Source organism: Ipomoea nil, unplaced genomic scaffold (genome assembly GCF_001879475.1).
Source record: "Ipomoea nil cultivar Tokyo-kokei standard unplaced genomic scaffold, Asagao_1.1 scaffold3150, whole genome shotgun sequence".
Lineage (NCBI taxonomy): Eukaryota > Viridiplantae > Streptophyta > Magnoliopsida > Solanales > Convolvulaceae > Ipomoea > Ipomoea nil.
Genome location: NW_017619578.1, coordinates 935971 through 960442, shown reverse-complemented (window position 1 = coordinate 960442; position 24472 = coordinate 935971). Strand labels below are relative to the sequence as shown.

Sequence of the window (24472 nt, the reverse complement as noted above, 5' to 3'; positions counted from 1 at the left end):
TTTCATTAAGTTCATAAATATTATTTTTAATCACATTAATTATATTTATTTGAGATTTTCCTTATCAACAATTTGATTATTAAAGATAACAGTTAATAGTGTTCTTCGTGGGATCGACCCTGGAATACTCCAGGAATTTATACTGTGATTGACTCTGTGCGCTTGCAGATCATAGCAATCAAGTTTTTGGCGCCGTTGCCGGGGACACTTTATTAAACAGTATAAATTCCTGGAGTATTCCAGGGTCGATCCCACGAAGAACACTATTAACTGTTATCTTTAATAATCAAATTGTTGATAAGGAAAATCTCAAATAAATATAATTAATGTGATTAAAAATAATATTTATGAACTTAATGAAAAGAAAATTTCAATTGAGAGAAGACTAGGGATTTGGGTTCACCTATTGGATAATTACTTACAATTTTATCAAAACACTCCCTTCGTTTTTTCTTTGGGAATGTAATAACTTCCATCTTCAGATTATTTTAGATCGCGCTCGAACCCAATCCAAACTACGGTTAGTAGATGCTATGGTCAAGGTAATAGCAACACAAGAATATTGTGAAGACAATGGGTCGGATATCAACCACTCAGATTGCTTTCCAACATAGCCCCTAGACCCTAAATAGTGGGGATGCTCATTTCGCGCTTGCAACTCCCTATACTTTTGACTTTTGGCCTATAATAGGTTAATAATAATAAAACATTAAGTCCACGTCAATAAAACATGATTATTAAGCAAGTAAATTATGTAGTATACCTTGGAGGCTTCAGTTTCATGATTTTTTACAAATTTTCCCATTGTTCTTCATTCAAGAAGTCATATAACTCACAGGGAGAGCTATATTTTGGGTTCTTTTTGTTGATGAATTCACGCACCAATCTTGACTTGAAATCTTTCTAACGTATCCGCGCATGGTCCAAAATATTATTTCTTTCTTTATCAGAGATATTAAACTCTTTCTAAATAACAATAATAAAATAACAAATAATTAGACCTTTATTGACATTAACATATATATAAATTAAATTATTGACTATTACCTTAAGTTCATGCCAAACCGCATCTTTAACCCCGCTGGAGACTTGACGCCATTCATCAATGTTAATGTCTACGTGAATATGAACCATAAGGCTAAGGTAATTTGCGTACTTCCTTGCATTTGGGCCAATAGGCCTGTGCATCTCATCGAACTCAATTAACATAGACTCATCGTCTGGTTTCTTCTTTTTCATTTTACTGCAACTTGTAGCTCCTCTTGCTTTACGCAATTTGCTCCCTATTTGCTTTGAAGACTCCTCTACCATCGAATCTGTGTGACCATCGGCCATGAATTTGTATATATATATACCTGCACATGCATAAGATAACTATGTTATGAAGAACATCTTATAAAATATAAACATGTTATAAAAAAGAATAAGATTACATTTTAGAAATTATACTGTCGGATGGTCAATCCACAACCCTTCTTCATGATCAGTACGCATGTAATTAGTATCAATGTTATCTTCACGTAAAGCCATAGGTTGAATACCAATAGAAAATGGTGGGGTTTTATCAAATTGGTCATATTCCTCTTCATCCACAACATCACCAACACCAACAATACTTCTTTTACCTTGTAAGACAATTGACCACTTACTATCAATATGATCAGAAACATAGAAGACTTGTTTAGCTTGAGATGCAAGTAAGTATAAACGGTTCATCATGATATCCTAGCCGACCAAAATCAACTAAGGTAAAACCCAAATTGTAACACCCTAGATTTTCGAAACTTTTAAAACTTATATAAAGAAGGTAAAATCTCATTAAATCCCAAAACATAATATAAAGAGTACGGGGTGCTATGCCACACCTGAGCTAGAGAACTCAGGTGCACAGGCTAACTAACTAATATCCTCAACAAAGTAAATGCATAACCGTGGCACGCAGGCCGAAAGGGAAACTATCTACTTCTATGCTCCACGGTTCTAGCGCGCTCCAGTGTCTACTCTTCTGTGCCTGAAAGCCAAATATATCTGTTCAGTGAGAGATGCTGGTAACCCACTCCAACGCGTTGAAATACAATACATATAGATATATACATAGTTATACGAAAAACCATTTCGAAGCATGAAGATATATCCTAAGAGACTCTAGCTTTCAAAACAGGGAATAGACTCATCAGATAGGGCTTAGCGCAGCCAATGGACCTAATCAAGCATAAACAATTCACAAGCATAGGGAAACAGGCAAGGCAGATAAAGATAAGCACAGTTAATATCCATAACCCCACATACACGATTCCTGGCACAAATCCCAAAGTCACCTCACGAGACACTCATAACAACAACTCATCCATATCTCATCACAAAGCACACTTTGTTGGCGCCACAGGACCAAGCGCATGCCCATACATGAGGGTCAGCGCATATAGCTCTGACACGGCCCCGCAGCACCCTGCCCCGTATCGCAACGCGGAGGGGTCGATCGCAACCGACCGATGAACCGCAGCTCATCATAGTTTGATCGCAACCAAACAGTTGACCGCAGCCCAAGAGTATGTCATCTGACCGCAGCCAGGAAATATGAACCGCGGCTCATGTAGAAATGTTTGATCGCAACCAAACGGTGGACCGCAACCCTATATAATATTTATACACCTGACCGATCGCAACCGGCCTGGTTAACAATCAGTATGGTTCTCAACCCATCCAACTGCCCGTATAACCAATTTGATCACAACCAAATTGGGGTATCATGCACACATAACACATAGCAAGCACATGCAACCCACATTAACACATTGGGAAGGGGGAGAAAACGTATAACAAAACCTATGCGTGATCCTTCACATATTAACAATAATCCTAAGGGGTTCATACTTCTTTCACCTAGGTCAACGGGATACCAATTCAACTAGCATGCAATATATAAGACTCATACAACCTACGAACGGTACCCGAAATATCAAACTAGACATAGGCACGATAGGCGGAGTCCGTTAGGACACCACGGGGGTCGGGGGAACATCAAACGGGGAAGCCGGAAACCCGAGGTAGGGTATTTTCCAGCGGGTAGCCGGTGGGTGAGGGTTCACACGCCGGCTGCCCGCTGCCGGCGTTGCCCAAATAGGCCGCGGGTAGGTGGCGGGTCCCCTACCCCCACCTACCCCCCCCCCCCCCAACTGACTCATTTTCACCAAAAACGCCCTGGGAACCTTTGTGGAACCCGAAACCATGCTTAGACACTTTCAAACGCAATTGATAACAGACGTAGACAATTAACGGATCAAAATCAAGAAACATACGGCACATAACCTATCATGCTTTTCTAAACATAAACAACACCCAAACATACAAATTCCCACCCAATCTACCAAGAATAATGCCATACGAATTCCACGATATAACCTAGGGTTCTAATTATTTTTAAATCAACAAGAACACAATTCATCTTCTAATATCACGATTCGGTAGGAATATCATATAAACATCAAGAACATCATATAATCATCAAGAACACCATATAATCATCAAGAACCTCTTATCATCAAGATTACCCATGTAATCATAGCACCAATTATCAAGATCATTATAACGAATCATCAACACACAAGAATATGGGGGAAATCCTAAGAGGGGAAATCATAGCTATGAAAATAGGTTTTGTTGAGACATGGGTTACCTTTTAGCCTTAATTAATTCCTTGGCTATGAAGGGTCTTTCTGGAAGCTTTCTTCTTTCTTGATTTCTCCTATGGGAATTCTTGGAACTTCTTGTGTGGTGAGGGATTATAGTGGTGGGGGGTTCTAGGTGCCTCTTAAGTCCCCTATTTATATATTTAGGAGTCCTATTTAGGAACTAATATTATAGGCTTGCTAATTCTATTCCTTTTAGGGCTAGGGGTTGGGTTTTTAGGGGTTAGGGCCCACGGACCATGGTGGGCCTTTTTCCTAATTAATTATTGTAATTAAATTCTTTCTTTGGATAATTGGTTAAATGATTAATTGGTTTTAGGGGTCGTAACACGGGGTGTTACACAAATCATCTACACGGACACCCTGTCTGTTATCAATCCAAGAACATCAGAATAGGGAATGCTAAAGACCTTATAATCAAGTTCCCAGATTTCATCAATGACTCCATATTATGACATAGTAGCATCTACCGTGTAACACCCCTAAATTTCAAGGTATTTAAAACTTATAAAATATAGGTGAATCCATTGATTAAATCCCAAACAGGGCATACAATTATCCGTAAGTATCGGGGTGCTATGCCACACCTAGGTTTGATAACCTAAGTGCAGAGGCTAAACTAACCAAGCATAAGAAATCCTCAAATCGATATTAAATACAATCCCAAGGCAGGCAAGCCAACTACTGAGCTAAGACTAACTAAGCTATGTCCAAGGCTCTGACTAGCGCGCTCCGAAGCTAATGCTCGTCACCTAAAAAACATTCGGTATAACAACCGTCAGCGAATAATGCTGGTAACCCACTCCAACGTGTTAAGTACAATATAGGTAGATATAAGAAACTCATTTTGAAACTGGAATATATATATATACTTACGAGACTCTAGTTTAAATCCAGGATCAAGACTCAAGGCATATAACAGACTCAATATCACAGGATAACCATAAGAACTAATAAACATCCTAACCATGGAATGCAAGACATAACATGCAGATAAGCATGCAAATAACTAAGGCATTTAATACAATCAATTAGCAAGTAGTCAACAAAGCACACAATCCATCCTCCAACCTTATACCAAGTTCCAACCGTATAACTCCCCTTCGTCCTTATATCAGTTCCAACCTATACCTCCAGGCCACCCTTATATCCCCACCCCTTATGCCTCCGGGCAACTACATGCCCCCACCGACGAACCCACCTTTCAACCACCAACATATCAAGATGGTGCCGCAATGCCATTCATTGATCCGCACCTCTAGTGCCAATATCAAGTTGTTAGCGCATATAGCTCTAATATGACACCGCAGCACTTATAACCTGACCCAATACTCAACGGCAACCTAGTCGAAGGTGGGTGTGTTCCTTTAGCAAAGTCATTGCTATGGTCTGTACGTTTAGTACAATGATCGGGCACAAGTGGTGCAAACCACCAATAGTTTATTTTCCAACAATCACAATCTCATCAATATCATTATAATCATCATCATTAGTTACACTGGCCATTGCACAACGACCACGATACTCATCATCATCAATCAATGAACACATAATCACATAACAAGCAAGACACAACAACAACGACACTTATCACACATAGAATCCTAGAATGATGCCTAAAACACCAAATGAGTCTCATACACGACAAACGAGGAACAACGGGACACAACGAGACAAGGGGAAAAACACCACGAACCACGCCAAGATTCTAGCGGGTAAGTGGCGGGTGGAGGACTACCCGCCAACCACCCGCCGGCGGCGCCGCCGCCGGTGGCTGCCCGCTAGAACAGTAAATGCGGGCAACGAGTAAGTGGCGGGTGGTCAGTACCCCCACCTACCCCCCACTGATAGACAAGCAACTTTATGGTCTCGGGATCCCCTGTGGAACCCGAAACCATGTCCAAACACATTCAAACACATAACGATAATACCACGTATTTAATTAACGGAATTAAACCAAGAATCACAACCAATACGTTAAAACATGATTCCTAAACATGCCAGGACCTAACATTAATCATATAACAATTCAGGAGCATCCGGAACCACAAGAACATCAAGAAATCTATATGAAAGTCCTAAACACAAGTCCTAGGCTAGACTCATCACCTGATCATACATAATCCCACCCAAGCATACCAAGAATATCATAATACGAATTCCACGATATAACCCTAGGGCTCTAGACACAATCAAAATACGAGATCATTCATATAATTAATCATGGTATCAAGAACATCAAGATCATCACATAAACATCAAGATTATCACATAAACATCAAGATTATCATATACACACAATATAAATCCTAGGCGAAGCTCTCTGAAGACTCAAGCACTGAACCATATATCAAAGGAGCTAATGAATAAGATATAGCAAGGAAAATAGGTTTTGTCGAGACATGGGTTACCTCTTAGCTTTAATCAATACCCTTGGCTACTATGGTTCTTTCTCTAAGATCTTCTTCACGTGGGTTCTCCTACGTTTGGTGGCAGGGGGATTCCTGGGAATATCTTGTGTGGTAGAATTAACTGTGTGGTAGGGTTTCTATATGCTTCTTAAGTCCATATATATATATATATATATATATATATTTAGGAGTCACAACTAGGGTCTGAATAGTAAGGATCTACCTATCCTATTCCTCATAGGATTAAGGATTTGGGTCTTAAGGATAAGGGTTCATGATCCATGGTGGGCCACATCAATTAATTAAAGGAAATCCTAACCCAATTAAATCCTTTCTAATTATTATTAACGGAATCAATGAAATAATTAGTCCGAGGTTAGAGGCCGTAACACGGGGTGTTACACCCTCCCCCCTTACAACGGGTTTCGTCCCCGAAACTCGGGCATGGATTTACTCTTTCACCCCTGGATGTCACGCATTTGGCCTCCTAATTAAGGAAATGTGGCTCAAACTTGTTATTTGCTGAGGGTAGAGTGGGGTTTGATTTGGTTAGGTCGGTGGCGAGTGGTGTTTGAGATTTTGCGCATACCTTGGCTTCTTACTCCCGAACTTGAAGCTCCACGCGTGCCCAACATGGTCTCAATTTCCGCCACTGTAACACCCCTTAAAAACATGCTATTTAAAAGCCTTAAACATGCAGATAATTGAACTAAACAACAAACACAGTGGAAGACTAAAAGATAGATAGATAGACATAATCCGGAACACGGGGTGTTATGCCACGTTCACCAAAAGGATGAACGCACCGGCAACATCTGCAATGTTTACATCTAAACCCATTGTCTCAAAGTTCTACATCTAAGCTAGCACACAGGCCACAAAACGAAAGGGAGAAGCTATACTAGCAAGTACTAGACCGCGCACACACGCCCAGACATCACCTGAAAGAACACAATAAAACATGGGAGGACGCCCGGTCAGCGAATAATGCTGGTAACCCACCAATACATGTGAAATATCATACATAGATAAGATATAAGTCGTAAAGCCATTTTCGAAATGGAATACATATATATAAATACAAAACCAAGAGTAATAGTCAACACAAGACTCACTACTCCCTCAACAACAACACGGGAACACATCCCAAGACCACAAGGAACAACACGACTCACAAGAACGGCTCAAGGCATGATCTATCATCACACAATAGATCAAAACCCGATATGCACAACGCAAAGGAATAAGACTCACCCACTGCAACACATGCCAATGCAACACTTGCCTTTGTGACTACACACATCACAAGAGAAGAACTCACAACAACGGCTACACAAGCCCTCGTGACATCACCCATCACGAGTTGATATGCCTTCCTTATGCCCGGTTCCAACCTTATGGCTACCCCCAACCTTATATCTAGTTCCAACCTTTACCTCCAAGACCCCTGTACACCAAGTCCAACCTTATTCCTCCGGGAACCATCGTTCCCCCTCCAACAGTTCCTCCAACAAAACCACCAATTTCATAGTACACGAGGGTACCGTACACACACACGGCAACACATGCCTCCCAAGAAATACGTGAACCATACACAAAGGTCACAACTCCATAATCACGTCACGGCCACCACGAGGACCGCTACAATACCTTGGTCACTAGTGTCCCATACCACTAATCGTGCAATCCAGGTAAAGCCACACACACATCACACCTCAACGGGAATCAATCAACGGATCACAACGAAGATATGAAACCATACTCAATCAAGGAAGGGATCACAGTCCAACAAAAACAACGATGAATAACACAAGTTATCATCAACCAATCGGAAGGTACAAACAATACACACGCTAGCATTTAACACCGAACTAGCATGCTCATCAAACAGGTAAACCAAAGGTAGTTCCGAAGAACACACAAGACTCATCATGGTTCAACGAAACACAATGTTGAACAATCAGCACGATTCACGACACAAAAACCTACATGGATACCTACCATATAGTTCTAGACATACGAAACATCAAGAAGACACTCAAATAGTTCCACAAAAGAACAACGGGAAGTCAAAAGACCAAATACCGAGTCAAAAGAATCACGGGGAATAAATCCCGATCCAACACCAAAGTGTTCCCCGCGGGTGGACCCACGGGTAGGCTCCCACCCGTGGTTCCTCCCGCGGGTACACTACCCACCGGCCATATGTTCCCCGCGGGTGGGCGGCGGGTTAGAGCTCTACCCGTCGTTCCGCCCGCGGGTACGTATACCTGCACAAATAATCCCTTTGGGGATTTTCAACTCCAAGCTCAAATTCAAGTCTAAAACATGCCAAATCTCACCAAATACAACAAAATGACTTGAATCAAAGGAATAGCCATGCAATGGTTGAATCTTGGAAGCAACTCTTGAAGTTTTAGCAAGGCTCCAACTTGGCTTGGAAGAAAAGCTATCTACCTTTTTAGAGAGAAGGTGGAGCTAGATTTTTAGAAAGTGTAAGGAAAGAATGAAGATGGTCTACTAGGTTAGGTTACAATACTAACACCAAGTGAAAGGTCAAGAATACCCTTACTAACAAAAGGAAGTGTAAGGAACAATGGAACTCCTTACAAAGCTTAAGGTACAACTTTGACTTTGGGGTTGACTAGTCAATTACTAGTCCCCAACTATTGAATTTTCAGGATTTTCGGAATTAATTCATCAATGGATAATAGGATTTATTACTCAATTAATCCCTAATTTGAATTTGGATTTCAGGGTGTCACAGCCACTCTCCTATCCGATGAGCTTGTTGCGAGAATCAAGGACGAGAATCCCTCATCCATGATCCGATTCTGCCTCATGAGTTGCGCGAGGATGCGCTCATTGGTGGTTCTTTCCTCTTGGGCTTCCGCATTTCCCCTTCCTTGTGCGGGTTTAAGCTGGCTGGGCTCGCTTTCTTCTTCCTGTTCTTCCTCCTGTCCTTCGCTTTCTTGCATTGCTCGCCTTATTTTCTAGTTGGAGATCTCGAATTGATCCACAAGCACTCGTCGTTCGTTGGGGGATTTCAGGCAAACCTCCTCGAGGGTGATGTATTGTCCCTCTCCGACATAGTAGATGTTGTTGCGGCGGAGGTTTTGGGCATTGAAAACCATTCCACCCATGGGTCTGGCTCCGGTCCAGCTTAGGTCTACCCCATTTCTTTCCATTATCCAACTTAGGATCATCCCGTAGGGTAAGCTGAGCCGGTTGCTGAATTTACAGAACTCCATGTGTTTCAACATAAGGGCGGGTACGTTGAACTTGGCCTTATCCTTAAGAAAATAGGCAAAGGTGCATTCCAAGCTCCCCACATCCTTGATCTTGTTGTTAGTGAGCAACAAGCTATCGGACACAATCATAACTAGCAATTTCTGCTCGGCGGTTAGCAACTTCTTGTTTGGCCTTGTGGCCGAAGTGAAACCGTCTTCTCTTCCCAACAAGTACCCGAGGTAGTCTGTGTACCCCGTGTAACACCCCGTGTTACGGCCTTCAATCCCGAATTAATTATTTAATTAATCCCGTTAATAATAATTAAATATGATTTAATTCGGTTAGGTTTCCCTTTAATTAATTAATGTGGTCCACCATGAACCGTGGACCCTTGCCTAAATGAGAGTCTTAGGCCTATTACGAATAAAGGAAGTAGGCCTTTTACTATTCAGATTATGATTAGGATTCTCTTTAATTAATTAATATGGTCCACTATGGACCATGTACCCTTATCCCTAAACCCAATCCTTAGTCCCAAAAGGAATAGAATTAGCAAGCCCATAATATTAGTTCCTAACTAGGACTCCTAAATATATAAATAGGGGACTTAAGAGGCACCTAGAACCCCCCACCACAATAAAACGTCTCACCACCCAAAGAGCTCCAAGAATTCCCTTAGAAGAAATCAAGAAAGCAAGAAAGCTTAAAGAAAGACCCTTCATAGCCAAGGAATTAATTAAGGCTAAGAGGTAACCCATGTCTCAACAAAACCTATTTTCATAGTTATGATTTCCCCCGTAGGATTTCCCCATATTATTGTGTATTGATGTTTAATGATATTATTATTGATGATTGATGGGATAATTCCATGGGTGATCTTGATATTGGGAGATTCTTGATAACTATGGTGTTCTTAACAATTACGTAGAGTTCTTGATGATTATATGGTGTTCTTGATAATTGTATGACGATCTTGATGCTTATGTGTTAATTATACCGAATCTTGTAATTAGAAGGCGAACCGTATTCTTGTTGTTATCAAAGTAATTAGAACCCTAGGTTATATCGTGGAATTCGTATGGTATTATTCTTGGTATATTGGGTGGGATTTCACATGATTGGGGGTTTATAGGGTCTAGAAAAGCATGATAGGTTATGTGCCGTTTGATTCTTGATTTTGATCCGTTAAATCGTCTACGTGTGTTGTTAATTGCGTTTAAAAGTGTCCAAGCATGGTCTCGGGTTCCACGAAGGTTCCCGGGGCATTTTTGGTGTTAATGAGTCAGTGGGGGGTAGGTGGGGGTAGGGGACCCGCCACCTACCCGCGGTCAAAAGAGGGCAGTTCCGGTAGCGGGCAGCCGGCGGGTGGCCCCCCACCCCCCCGGCTACCCGCTGGATATTCCCACACTCGGGACCCCGACTTCCCCGTTTGATGTTTCCCCGACCCCCGTGGTGTCCCAACGGACTCCGTCTATCGTGCCTATGTCTAGTTTGATGTTTCGGGTACCGTTCGTAGGTTGTATGAGTCTTATATATTGCATGCTAGTTGAATTGGTATCCCGCTGACCTAGGTGAAAGGAGTATGAACCCCTTAGGACTATTCTTAGTATGTGAAGGATCACGCATAGGTTTTGTTATACGTTTTATCCCCCTTCCCAATGTGTTAATGTGGGTTGCATGTGCTTGCTATGTGTTATGTGTGCATGTAACCCCGAATTGGTTAAGATCAATCGGGCTATACGGGCAGTCGGGTGGGCTGAGAACCATACCGGCTGTTAACCAGGCTGGTAGAGACCGGTCAGGTATATAAATATTATATAGGACTAAGTTCCACTATACGGGCAGTCGGATGGGCTGAGAACCATACCGGTTGTTAACCAGGCTGGTAAAGACCGGTCAGGTATATAAATATTATATAGGACAAAGGTCCACTATACGGGCAGTTGAATGGGTTGAAAACCATCCCAACTATTAACCAGGCTGGTAGAGACCGGTCAGGTATATAAATATTATATAGAACTGCGGTTCATTAGTCGGTTGCGATCGGCTCCTCCGTAATGTGAGACGGGGCAGGGTGCTGCGGGGCCGTGTCAGAGCTATATGCGCTGACCCTCATGTATGGGCATGCGATTGGTCCTGTGGCGCCAACAAAGTGTGCTATGTGATGAGATATGGATGAGTTATGTTTGTGAGTATATTGGGGGATGTGACTATGGGATTTATGCTGGGGATTGTTTATGTTGGGTTATGATTATTAATTGTGCTCAGCCTTATCTGTCTTGCCTGTTGTGGATTGTATACGCTTGTTATAACTGTTGCTTGTGTCTAGCCTTATCTGTCGAGTCATTTCCGGTTTTAAAAGCTAGAGTCTCGTAGGATATATCTTCATGCTTCAAAATGGTTTTCGTATATCTATATATATCTCTATATGTAATGTATTTCAACGCGTTGGAGTGGGTTACCAGCATCTCTCGCTGAACAGATATATTTGGCTTTCAGGCATAGACGAGTAGATCACTGTAGCGCGCTAGAAACTTGGACGTAGCTTAGATAGTTTTTCCCTTTCGGCCTGCGTGCCATGATTTCGTACTGATACTATTTGAGGATATTAGTCTGGGGTGTTACAGTTTTTATCAGAGCCTAAGTTTGACCCTAGGATAAGACTCTTAAGACCGGACTTTAGGACATTAGGCTTGAACTCTAGGTATTAAGGAACATAGGATTCAGGAATCTTAGGACGCGCGGTGAGAATGTGAAACCTACACATAACCTCCCATCACCTTATCCCTCTCTAAAAGAACTCCCCCTACGCTTACCACACCAAGGTAAGGGTGCAACACACTGACCCATCATTACAATAAATATTGACCCTGAAAACCAGCAACATGGTGCCAATAAGAAGACAGTCAAGGATCCCACACTCCTCGAAGAATGAATCCGAACCTTCAACAAAATCCTCGGGTTAGGAGAATGCCCAGAGGAACGCCACGTAGAGATAGCCTCGTTCTACTTCAAGACACGAGGTTGATCTTTGATAGGTCCACAAAGAACTTATGGGCAACAACCGGGGGTTCAACTAAGAGTACCTAGGGGCACGGCTACAAGGACGACTCCACCCCGCACCCACCATACTCATGGACCTCATGAACCGAGTATTCCGACCCCACCTGGATGACTTCGTCATTGTATTCATTGGGGACATCCTAGGCTACTCCCGAAACAAGGAAGGACATGAAAGGCACCTCCGCTTAACCTTACAAACTCTAAGAGAGCACCTGCTATACGCTAAGTTCTCCAAATGCGAATTCTGGATAGACAGCGTGACCTTCCTGGGCCACGTAATAACCAAAGAAGGAATTAGGGTGGACCTCACCAAAGCCCAGGTCGTTAAGGAATGGTCCACACCGAACTCACTTTCAGAGGTCCGAAGCTTCCTGGGCTTGGCTGGCTACTACAGGAGGTTTATACCCGACTTTACCAAGATAGCCCAACCTCTCATTAAACTCATGAAAAAGGAGACCCCTTTCCGATGGGACGACAACTGCGTCGCAGCCTTTCAGGAATTGAAGGATAAGTTAACCACGACACCCGTACTAGCCATCCCCTCCGGGGTGGAAGGGTTCGAGGTCTTCAGTGACGCGTCCCAAAAAGGGGTTGGGGTACGTGCTAATGCAAAAAGGCAAGGTAATAGCATACGCATCTAGGCAACTCAAAACCCACGAAGAAAATACCCCACCCACAACCTCGAGCTAGCCGCCATCGTATTCGCACTGAAAATTTGGAGGCATTACCTATACGGAGTGCAATGCAAGATTTACGCAGACGCATAGAAAGTATCATACAACTAGAGCCTCCCGGCAATAAGGGCCTTACCTTGGAACAAGGACCTTGATTGTTTTAAGGCACCGTAAGAAGTACATGTAACACACAAAATCACCAAAACACCATGCGACATCAAAGGGCAGTCAATCAAATGCATTCCAAGGAAAAGAAACGCATCACCAAGCACTTGGTCACCAAAGGATTGAACAAAGAACGAGCGACAAGCCGAACTCCAAGAAAAACCAAGAAGGCTTGTCATCAATCAAGCAAGGAAAAGACAAAGTTGGCTTATAACCAACTTCTCGGTGAAGGTGACGAGGTTGCTAATTGGAAACCGGACCCGACCTACTGAACGGAAAGAACATGCGAGAGTCTTGACTCATCTATAACTCGTACTCAAGGATCAATAAAATTATACGGTGGGTCATCCTATGTATTCAAGTACCTTTTTATTGTGCACATGGGCATGGGGCTTGTCGGGACATGAATCGGTGCATTCTTGGGATTTTTCCCGAAGAAATTCACTCTTCCTAGTCACCTTCCCGCGGGTCCCCAACGGGACCTTGATGGGACCCTAACGGGTCCTGGACGGGACCTTGGCGGGACCTTGACGGGTCCCTGACAGGAGCTTGGCAGGCGGACGACCGCCCACCTCGTGCCCACTGGTACAATGTGCTGATTTCTTAACCCCTCGTTTTATTGATTCGTGGCGCACTTGTGTGCCTCGATTGATGAACGCGAGTCTTGGGTAAGGAACCATGGGTCACCCAAACATGGTGTCATCGGTAAAAGACCTTGACACGCAAGACACTGTCGGAAAAGCACAACCAATTGCATTACACGTGGAGTTGAAGTTGGATTCTACGATGCAACCGACTAGGGATGATTGGCATAAAGGATTGTGCAGACCAAGGAGACAAGTTGGGAACTCGTGCTAAGGACTCACAAAGGCCTTAAAATTCAAAATGCTAAGGATGGATCGGGACTCCTCCAAACCATGGATATCGTTCAAGCAAATCAGATGACTCCTTACAAGTTGTATGGAATCAAGAACGACGTAGCCCGTGGTTGATGTTATCACATCTGTGCTTGTTTTTATGGTTATTTTGAATCATCACAGTAATTAAGCTCTTTAATTTTGCTTATTTAATACATGTTTTCCTTGCTATTATCATTTAATTATGGTTCGCACTTGTTTTGAATATTTTACGGTGTTTGTTAGTGTTTTTGAACCATTTTAGGTCAAAGATATGACCAAGGGGAGTTCAAGGATGAGTTCGGGGCCCAGTGGACTCGACGCGTCGAGCCAAGGGCTCGACACGTCGAAATTTTCCAGTAGCTAATTAATTCGCGCACAGGAAAACTCGACGCGTCGAGAAAATTCTCGACGCGTCGAATATGCGTCTGTTTCTGGGATAAAAACAGACGCCTAAAGTGGCGCGGATATAAAAACAGACGCCTAAAGTGGCGCAGCTGTGCAAAATTCAATACAAGCGCGAGATTTCTTTTCCTAATATCAATTGCGCGGACTTCAAGGCTCATATCTCCATATTAAAAGTTTGCAATTCAAGGAATCTTCCAAATTCTAAATATCATTAAAGACGACAATTTCTTTATTTAAATATAGGAATTAGAATTTGAGTCCAATTTGGTACAAGATTCCTATTTCATCTCAACTTTGTACCCACTATAAAATCCCTCCTTCCTCAACCCTAAAAAGACGAAGAGACGGAGACCGAGAGAATTCAGAGATTCTTGAAGACAAGAAGGAGAGAAATCAAGAGCCACAAGTTGTCTTGGAAAGCAAGAAGAAGACTAGGTAGATTTGGGAAAATCGTCTGGTTAATTCTTGTACTCTTTTGATGATTTGTAATTCTTTATTTATATTTGCTATGTATAATTTAGTCATGCTTGGCTAAATTCTTTAGAGATTCTTGGGTAAAAGTGTTTATGAACCTATGTGCCTGAGCTCTCAGTTTCTTTAATATATTATTATTTGGGTTTAATACTTGTGTTGCAATCGTGATAATATTGTTTGATGCTTGTAATTAATGGCCATAGTTACTAGCTTCATAGCCATGTTTGTTTCACCAATGGGAGTTGGGGCATAAATTAGGGCACACACGATTGCACCTAATGGTTGGTCCTTGGGAAAGGGGAACTTATTAGGGGAAGTTTATTCTAGATTGTTGCCAATCGGGAGATGGTAGTAATTAGGAATAATTGAATGCTGATCTTTGATCTTATTGGGTGTTTAAGCCATGGGAGTGGAAATTCACTAGGAATAGAGATTACGGGAGTTATTCGATTCCACTTTGCATTCACACACAAATCTTAATTCCAAACTAAATATTGCAAACGATAATTGGCACTAGGTGATTAAATACTTGAATCCCATGAATCTCAACTTCTCTCTAATTGTTTTCAAAATCCTGAACCTCTATTTTATTTTATTTATTTTATGCCAATCAATCATCTAAGTAATTGTTAGGATTAGCTCTAATGAATAAGTTAGTAACTAGTGCTTGATACAACCACTTCCCTGTGGATCGATAACTCGTACTCCGAGAATTATTTGTTTGCAAATATACTACGCATCAGTGGTGCTAGGCAAAAAGTAAAGAGCACATTTGTGCCAAGATCTCAAGGGTCATTAAGGACCCACAAGGAAATGAGATGACTCGTAAACTCACCGAGTCATTCCACAACGAGATTAGGTAACCAACTGCGCTTCAAGAAGAAAAAGAGCATGCAAGGACACCTTCATCATTAAAAGTAACACAAAAGGGCACAACAAGCCGAACCTCGAAGAAGACATGAAGTCTTACTAAGAATTTCACTCACTAAAGAAGAGATGAAATTCAATAAGAAAAAGTCAACCCAAAGCTTATCGACTCCCAAGAGACTTTTGGAAGAATTTGGGAAGTGCGCCCTAAGAGATCGGCTTGGTTGACCAAACTTGGTCAAGACCTTGGACGCATTAACGAAGTAAGTGTTAAATCATCACGGGAGATTCCCTCAAGATAGGAGAGAAGGATGAAACTTTAGCCTGGGAAGCAAGGTCTAACAAGGATCTTAAAGTCAAGCAAGTGCCAACACCAAGGAAGAAGGATCATCAGTTCGTCAATACGTCGGGATCAAAGCATCAAACCAGAATAGTCACTTAAAATCGAGAACCCTTAACCCATCCTAGCCGAATTCCTTTCCCTCCCTCGGGAAATCGGCCCCCCTCCTTATTTCAAAACCCTTTCCACCCTTCAAACCACATTCTTGATTCCCTATTTTAACGATTCCATACAAGGTGGCAACCTCACACCCTAAGTTGCAACCTTGAAAACTTTGATCCTAATTCCTAAATTCACTTTGTCCTTAGGTTTGAAACCCACTCTCTTAACCCTTTAAACCTAATCGTTCCCAAAAACCCAGCACACATAGACATACAATTATACAGTTTCCCCGCAGAATACTTTCTCTATAGGACCACCGTACTACCTTTGACTCGTTACCCCCGCAATGATTTCTAAGCTTCGGGGACGAAGCTTCTCGTAAGGGGGGGAGAGTGTAACACCCCGTGTTACGGCCTTCAATCCCGAATTAATTATTTAATTAATCCCATTAATAATAATTAAATATGATTTAATTCGGTTAGGTTTCCCTTTAATTAATTAATGTGGTCCACCATGAAACGTGGACCCTTGCCTAAATGAGAGTCTTAGGCCTATTAGGAATAAAGGGAGTAGGCCTTTTACTATTCAGATTATGATTAGGATTCTCTTTAATTAATTAATGTGGTCCACTATGGACCATGGACCCTTATCCCTAAACCCAATCCTTAGTCCCAAAAGGAATAGAATTAGCAAGCCCATAATATTAGTTCTTAACTAGGACTGCTAAATATATAAATAGGGGACTTAAGAGGCACCTAGAACCCCCCACCACAATAAAACGTCTCACCACCCAAAGAGCTCCAAGAATTCCCTTAGAAGAAATCAAGAAAGCAAGAAAGCTTAAAGAAAGACCCTTCATAGCCAAGGAATTAATTAAGGCTAAGAGGTAACCCATGTCTCAACAAAACCTATTTTCATAGTTATGATTTCCCCCGTAGGATTTCCCCATATTATTGTGTATTGATGTTTTATGATATTATTATTGATGATTGATGGGATAATTCCATGGGTGATCTTGATATTAGGAGATTCTTGATAACTATGGTGTTCTTAATGATTACGTAGAGTTCTTGATGATTATATGGTGTTCTTGATAATTGTATGACGATCTTGATGCTTATGTGTTAATTATACCGAATCTTGTAATTAGAAGGCGAACCGTATTCTTGTTGTTATAAAAGTAATTAGAACCCTAGGTTATATCGTGGAATTCGTATGGTATTATTCTTGGTATATTGGGTGGGATTTCACATGATTGGGGGTTTATAGGGTCTAGAAAAGCATGATAGGTTATGTGCCGTTTGATTCTTGATTTTGATCCGTTAAATCGTCTACGTGTGTTGTTAATTGCGTTTAAAAGTGTCCAAGCATGGTCTCGGGTTCCACGAAGGTTCCCGGGGCATTTTTGGTGTTAATGAGTCAGTGGGGGGTAAGTGGGGGTAGGGGACCCGCCACCTACCCACGGTCAAAAGAGGGCAGTTCCGGTAGCGGGCAGCCGGCGGGCGGGCAGCTGGAAATTCCCACACTCGGGACCCCAACTTCCCCGTTTGATGTTTCCCCGACCCCCGTGGTGTCCCAACGGACTCCGTCTATCGTGCCTATGTCTAGTTTGATGTTTCGGGTACCGTTCGTAGGTTGTATGAGTCTTATATATTGCATGCTAGTTGAATTGGTATCCCGCTGACCTAGGTGAAAGGAGTATGAACCCCTTAGGACTATTCTTAGTATGTGAAGGATCACGCATAGGTTTTGTTATACGTTTTCTCCCCCTTCCCAATGTGTTAATGTGGGTTGCATGTGCTTGCTATGTGTTATGTGTGCATGTAACCCCGAATTGGTTAAGATCAATCGGGCTATACGGGCAGTCGGGTGGGCTGAGAACCATACCAGCTGTTAACCAGGCTGGTAGAGACCGGTCAGGTATATAAATATTATATAGGACTAAGTTCCACTATACGGGCAGTCGGATGGGCTGAGAACCATACCGGCTGTTAACCAGGCTAGTAAAGACCGGTCAGGTATATAAATATTATATAGGACAAAGGTCCACTATACGGGCAGTTGAATGGGTTGAAAACCATCCCAACTGTTAACCAGGCTGGTAGAGACCGGTCAGGTATATAAATATTATATAGAACTGCGGTTCATTAGTCGGTTGCGATCGGCTCCTCCGTAATGTGAGACGGGGCAGGGTGCTGCGGGGCCGTGTCAGAGCTATATGCGCTGACCCTCATGTATGGGCATGCGATTGGTCCTGTGGCGCCAACAAAGTGTGCTATGTGATGAGATATGGATGAGTTATGTTTGTGAGTATATTGGGGGATGTGACTATGGGATTTATGCTGGGGATTGTTTATGTTGGGTTATGATTATTAATTGTGCTCAGCCTTATCTGTCTTGCCTGTTGTGGATTGTATACGCTTGTTATAACTGTTGCTTGTGTCTAGCCTTATCTGTCGAGTCATTCCCGGTTTTAAAAGCTAGAGTCTTGTAGGATATATCTTCATGCTTCAAAATGGTTTTCGTATATCTATATATATCTCTATATGTAATGTATTTCAACGCATTGGAGTGGGTTACCAGCATCTCTCGCTGAACAGATATATTTGGCTTTCAGGCATAGACGAGTAGATCACTGGAGCGCGCTAGAAACTTGGACGTAGCTTAGATAGTTTTTCCCTTTCGGCCTGCGTGCCATGATTTAGTACTGATACTATTTGAGGATATTAGTCTGTTAGCCTGTGCACCTGAGTTCTCTAGCTCAGGTGTGGCATAGCACCCCATACTCTTGTATTATGTTTTGGGATTTAATGAGATTTCACCTTTATTTTATAAGTTTCAAACATCCTGAAAATCTGGGGTGTTACACCCCGTGTCTCGGGTACAGACCCAACCCTTCCGGTCACAGTCTGATACACCCGTGGTGGTTAATTTTAGCTAGGAGCTTAGCTAAGAGGCCATCGGAGAGCACTATCTCCTTGCCCTGGACCTTGGAGGTGATCTCCAACTTGTCCCCCCGTTTGGTGGCTACCAAATGACAATAGAACTCCTTTACCAACTCTGAGTACGTATCCCCTTTAATTGCGAGATAGGTATCCAAGAGGCCTTGGAATCTAAGCATATCAACTAACTCTAGAGAGAATTGGTCGGGTTCGATTGCTTTACCTCCGATCACCATGTAGTTGGCGTCGTTCCGTTCTGGGGCTCGGGTACCAATGGGCTTTTTCGGCATCGTTTGGAGTGGTTACGGTTTGGGGTGGCCTTCCTGGTGATTTTTTCGGTGAGAATTCCGACGACGGCGTGACACGATGAGGGGCGTCGATGGTGGGGCCCAGGCGGTAACGGCGTGGCGTGGCGTGGCGTCCGCCTGGAGCTGTGACGAAGGGGGGCGGTTCGCGGTTGGCGTGGTGCTGCGGCGGTGACGCTGTTCTGCTTCGGTGGCCGGTGACTGGGCGGAGACAGCGGGTTCTCGACGGGTTGTGACCGGGTGGTCGGCAGTGGTTGTGGGTGTCTCAAGGCATATAACAGACTCAGTATCACAGGATAAACATATGAACTAATAGATATCCTAACCATGCAATGCAAGACATAACATGCAGATAAGCATGCAAATAACTAATGAATTTAATACAATCAATTAGCAAGTAGTCAACAAAGCACACAATCCATCCTCCAACCTTATACCAAGTTCCAACCGTATAACTCCCCTCCGTCCTTATATCGGTTCCAACCTATACCTCCAGGCCACCCTTTTATCCCCACCCCTTATGCTTTCGGGCAACTACATGACCCCACCGACGAACCCACCTTTCAACCACCAACATATCAAGATGGTTCCGCAGTGCCATTCAATTATCCGCACCTCTAGTGCCAATATCAAGGGGTTAGCGCATATAGCTCTAACACGACACCGCAGCACTTATAACCTGACCCAAAACTCAACGGCAAGCTAGTCGAAGGTGGGTGTGTGCCTTTAGCACAGTCACCGCTATGGAATGTACCTTTAATACCATGACCGGGCACACATGGTGCCAACCGCCAACAGTTTATTTTCCACCAATCAGAATCTCATCAATATCATTATCATCATCATCATCAGTTACACTGGCCATTGCGCAATGACCACGGTACTCATCATCATCAATCAATCAACACATAATCACATAACAAGCAAGACACAACAACAACGACACGTATCACACATAGAATCCTATAACAACGCCTAAAACACCAAACGAGACTCATACACGACAAACGGGCTACAACGGGACACGGGGAAACATCAAATGGGGAAAAACACCACGAACCACGCTGGGATTCCAGCGGGTAGGTGGCGGGTGGGGGACCACCCGCCAACCACACACCGGCGACGGGTGGCCGGCAGGCAGAGCATCGCCCGCCGGCTTCCCGCTGGAACAATAAATGCGGGCAGCGGGTGGTCAGTCCCCCACCTACCCCCCATTGATACACTGGAAACTTTATGGTCTCGGGATCCCCTATGGAACCCGAAACCATGTCCAAACACATAACGACAATACAACGTATTTAATTAACGGAATTAAACCAAGAATCACAACCAATACGTTCAAACACGATTCCTAAACATGCCAGGACCTAACATTAATCATATAACGGTTCAGGAGCATCCGGAACCACAAGAACATCAAGAAATCTATATGCAAGTCCTAAACACAAGTCCTAGGCTAGACTCATCACCTGATCACGCATAATCCCACCCAAGCATACCAAGAATATCATAATACGAATTCCACGATATAACCCTAGGACTCTAGACACAATCAAAATACGAGATCATTCATATAATTAATCATAGTATCTTGAACATCAAGATCATCACATAAACATCAAGATTATCACATAAACATCAAGATTATCATATAAACACAATATAAATCCTATGCGAAGCTTTATCAAGACTCAAGCACAGAATCATATATCAAAGGAGCCAATGAATAAGATATAGCAAGGAAAATAGGTTTTGTCGAGACATGGGTTACCTCTTAGCCTTAATCAATATCCTTGGCTACTAAGGTTCTTTCTCTAAGATCTTCTTCCCGTGGGTTCTCCTACGTTTGGTGGCAGGGGGATTCCTGGGAATATCTTGTGTGGTAGAATTAACTGTGGTAGGGTTTCTAAATGCTTCTTAAGTCCCTATATATATATTTAGGAGTCCCAGCTAGGGTCTGAATAGTAAGGATCCACCTATCCTATTCCTCAAAGGATTAAGGATTTGGGTTTTAAGGATAAGGGTCCATGATCCATGGTGGGCCACATCAATTAATTAAAGGGAATCCTAACCCAATTAAATCCTTTCTAATTATTATTAACGGAATCAATTAAATAATTAGTTCGGGGTTAGAGGCCGTAACACGGGGTGTTACATACCGGGTTAGTATCTTTAGCGCTAGAATACTCTCTTGATAGTGCTACTAATGTCACTCTACTATTTTGCACCATACTTTTTTGATCTTGACGTTTTGTGTAAAACGTATTCCCATTAATATCATATCCCTGATTAGTGCTCACAACTAACCCAGGGCCATACGCTAACCACCTAATGGTTTCACTGATATTATTTGACACCTGAGATAAATCTTGCATTACTGTTTCTTTGAACCATGTGATAAATGTACAATTATGTTCTTTTGTCACCCACACTTCACCCTTAGAAGGATTTTGTTGCCTTACAATAGACATGTGTTGTTCCAAATATGGATGAACCTCAGAAAGCTGCTACAGAACGAGATAATGTGCTTGATTAGATTATTTGACTTGGGACATGTGTTTTAAACCCAATGGTACCTTTTCCTGTGAGTCTTCCCTCATGAAGTGATTTAGAAACACCAATGGACTTAACATTAGCAAAATAATCAGTACAGAAATCAATGACTTCTTCAGCGCTGTAAGCTTCAATTATACTCCCTTTTGGCCGATATCGATTTCTCACATATCCTTTCAAAATGCCCATGTATCTCTCAAATAGATACATATACCTCAAGAATACAGAACCACACATTTTAATTTCCCACACCAAGTGAACTGTTAAATGCACCATAATATCAAAAAATGATGGGGAGAAATACATTTCAAACTGGCATAAAGTTACTACCACATCAGCTTGCAAAGAATCCAACACCTCAGGATCAACAACTTTACTACTAATGGCGTTGAAAAAGTAGCAAAGCTTTGTAATGGCTTGTCTAACGTGGTTAGGTAATATGCCTCTAATAGCAATAGGTAACATATGTTTCATTAGCACATGGCAATCATGTGATTTCATACCAACCAATTTAAGGTCCTTCATTGAAACAAGGATTTTAATGTTAGATGAATAGCCAGAAGGAACCTTGACACCATTTAGACAGCTACAAAAACTTGTTTTTTCCTTTTTTGACAAAGTATAACAAGTTGGAGGTAAGTATGCCCTCTTTCCAGATTCTTGTAGTGCTAATTGAGTCCTTATCCCCATGTCTACCATATCTTTTCTAGCTTTAATACCATCTTTCATCTTCCCTTGAATATTCAACAATGTCCCGATATGCTATCACAAATATTTTTCTCCACATGCATTACATCAAGACAATGTCGAACAGATAAATGCTCCCAATATGGCAAATCCCATAATATAGACCTCTTTTTCCAAATACCCTTTTGACTTGTTTTTGAAGTTTTTCCCCACACATTATCAATGTTTTTTACTCGTTCATGAACAACATCCCCTGATAATGGTAAGCGAGCAACTCCAGTCTTAGATTTTCCATTGAAAGCTTTTTTCCTCTTTCGATAAGGATGGTCAATAGGTAAAAAGGTTTGGTGACTCATGAACACATTTTTCCTACTGTTGTGCAACCAAAGATCAACTGTTTCATCTTCACAAACAGGGCATGCCTTAGCCCCTTTAGTAGTATACCCTGACAAGTTACCATATGCTAGGAAGTCATTGATTGTGCAGAACAGCATGGCTCGTAAAGTGAAGTTGGTTTGACTATAAGCATCAAATACTGTCACACCTTCATTCCACAACATCTTTAAATCTTCAATAAGCGGTGCCAAGTACACAACTATGTCGTTTCCTGGTTGTTTAGGACCAAATATTAGTAATGATAACATGATGAACTTGCGCTTCATACACAACCACGGAGGAAGATTGTAAACTGTTAAAAGAACTGGCCAAGTGCTATGGCGACTGCTCATGTTACCATGAGGATTCATTCTATCTGTGCATAATCCAAGCCTAAGATTTCGATTTTCAACACCGAAATCAAGAAACTTCTTATTAATGTTCTTCCACTGAGGAGAATCGGCAGGATGTCTCAACTTTCCATCTTCTTTTCTCCCACTAGCATGCCATTGCAAATTCTTCGCATCCTTTGCATTTGCAAACAAACGTTTGAATATTGGAATCACTGGTATATACCACAACAACTTCGCTGGAGGACCTTTCTTCTGCTCACATGCATCATCGAGCCCTTTTCATTTATAACGCGATTCTCCACACTTCGGACACACATGCAAGTCTTTGTATTGATTCCAATACAAAATACAATCGTTTGGACATGCATGGATCCTTTCAATCTCCATACTCAACGGACATAACATTTTCTTGTCCTCATAAGTTGAACAAGGAAGTTCATTCTCATTAGGAAGCATGCCCTTTAAAAGCTCTAATAACTCCGTGAAACTCTTATCACTCCACCAATTTTTTTCTTTTACGGTATACAATCTAAGCACTGCTGATAACTTTCTAAATTCTACATCCAGAAAACAAAGGTTTTCCAGAACTCTCAAAAAAACTTTCAAACTCTTGAGGCATTTCATTCAAATCCGCTTGCATATCACACATCAATTCATCTAGCTGATCATTGTCTCCATCATTTCCAACATTATCTTCATTACTTTGATCATTCTCTACATCTTTTCTACATTCACTTTGATTTGTACTGTTACTAGTAGGGACGGTTTCACCATGCCATATCCACTGGTCATATCCTAGCTTAAAACCACGATGTATCAAATGTTCCTTAATTTGTTCAGAAGTACGAAACTTTTTTAGATTTCTACAATCATAACAAGGGCACACTATATTCTTTTCACCAATTTTACTTGCATATTCCTCGGCAATTTTAATAAA

General features: G+C 42.0%; 1 long non-coding RNA gene across 1 annotated transcript; it reads right to left on the bottom strand.

Moving 5' to 3' along the window:
- Positions 1-549: 549 nt before the first annotated feature.
- LOC109167369 lies at positions 550-23748 on the bottom strand. The gene is made up of 3 exons (XR_002051827.1): positions 23682-23748; positions 19376-19378; positions 550-682 (listed from the first exon to the last, which is right to left on the bottom strand). It is a non-coding gene; the product is annotated as an uncharacterized LOC109167369 (long non-coding RNA).
- Positions 23749-24472: the final 724 nt, after the last annotated feature.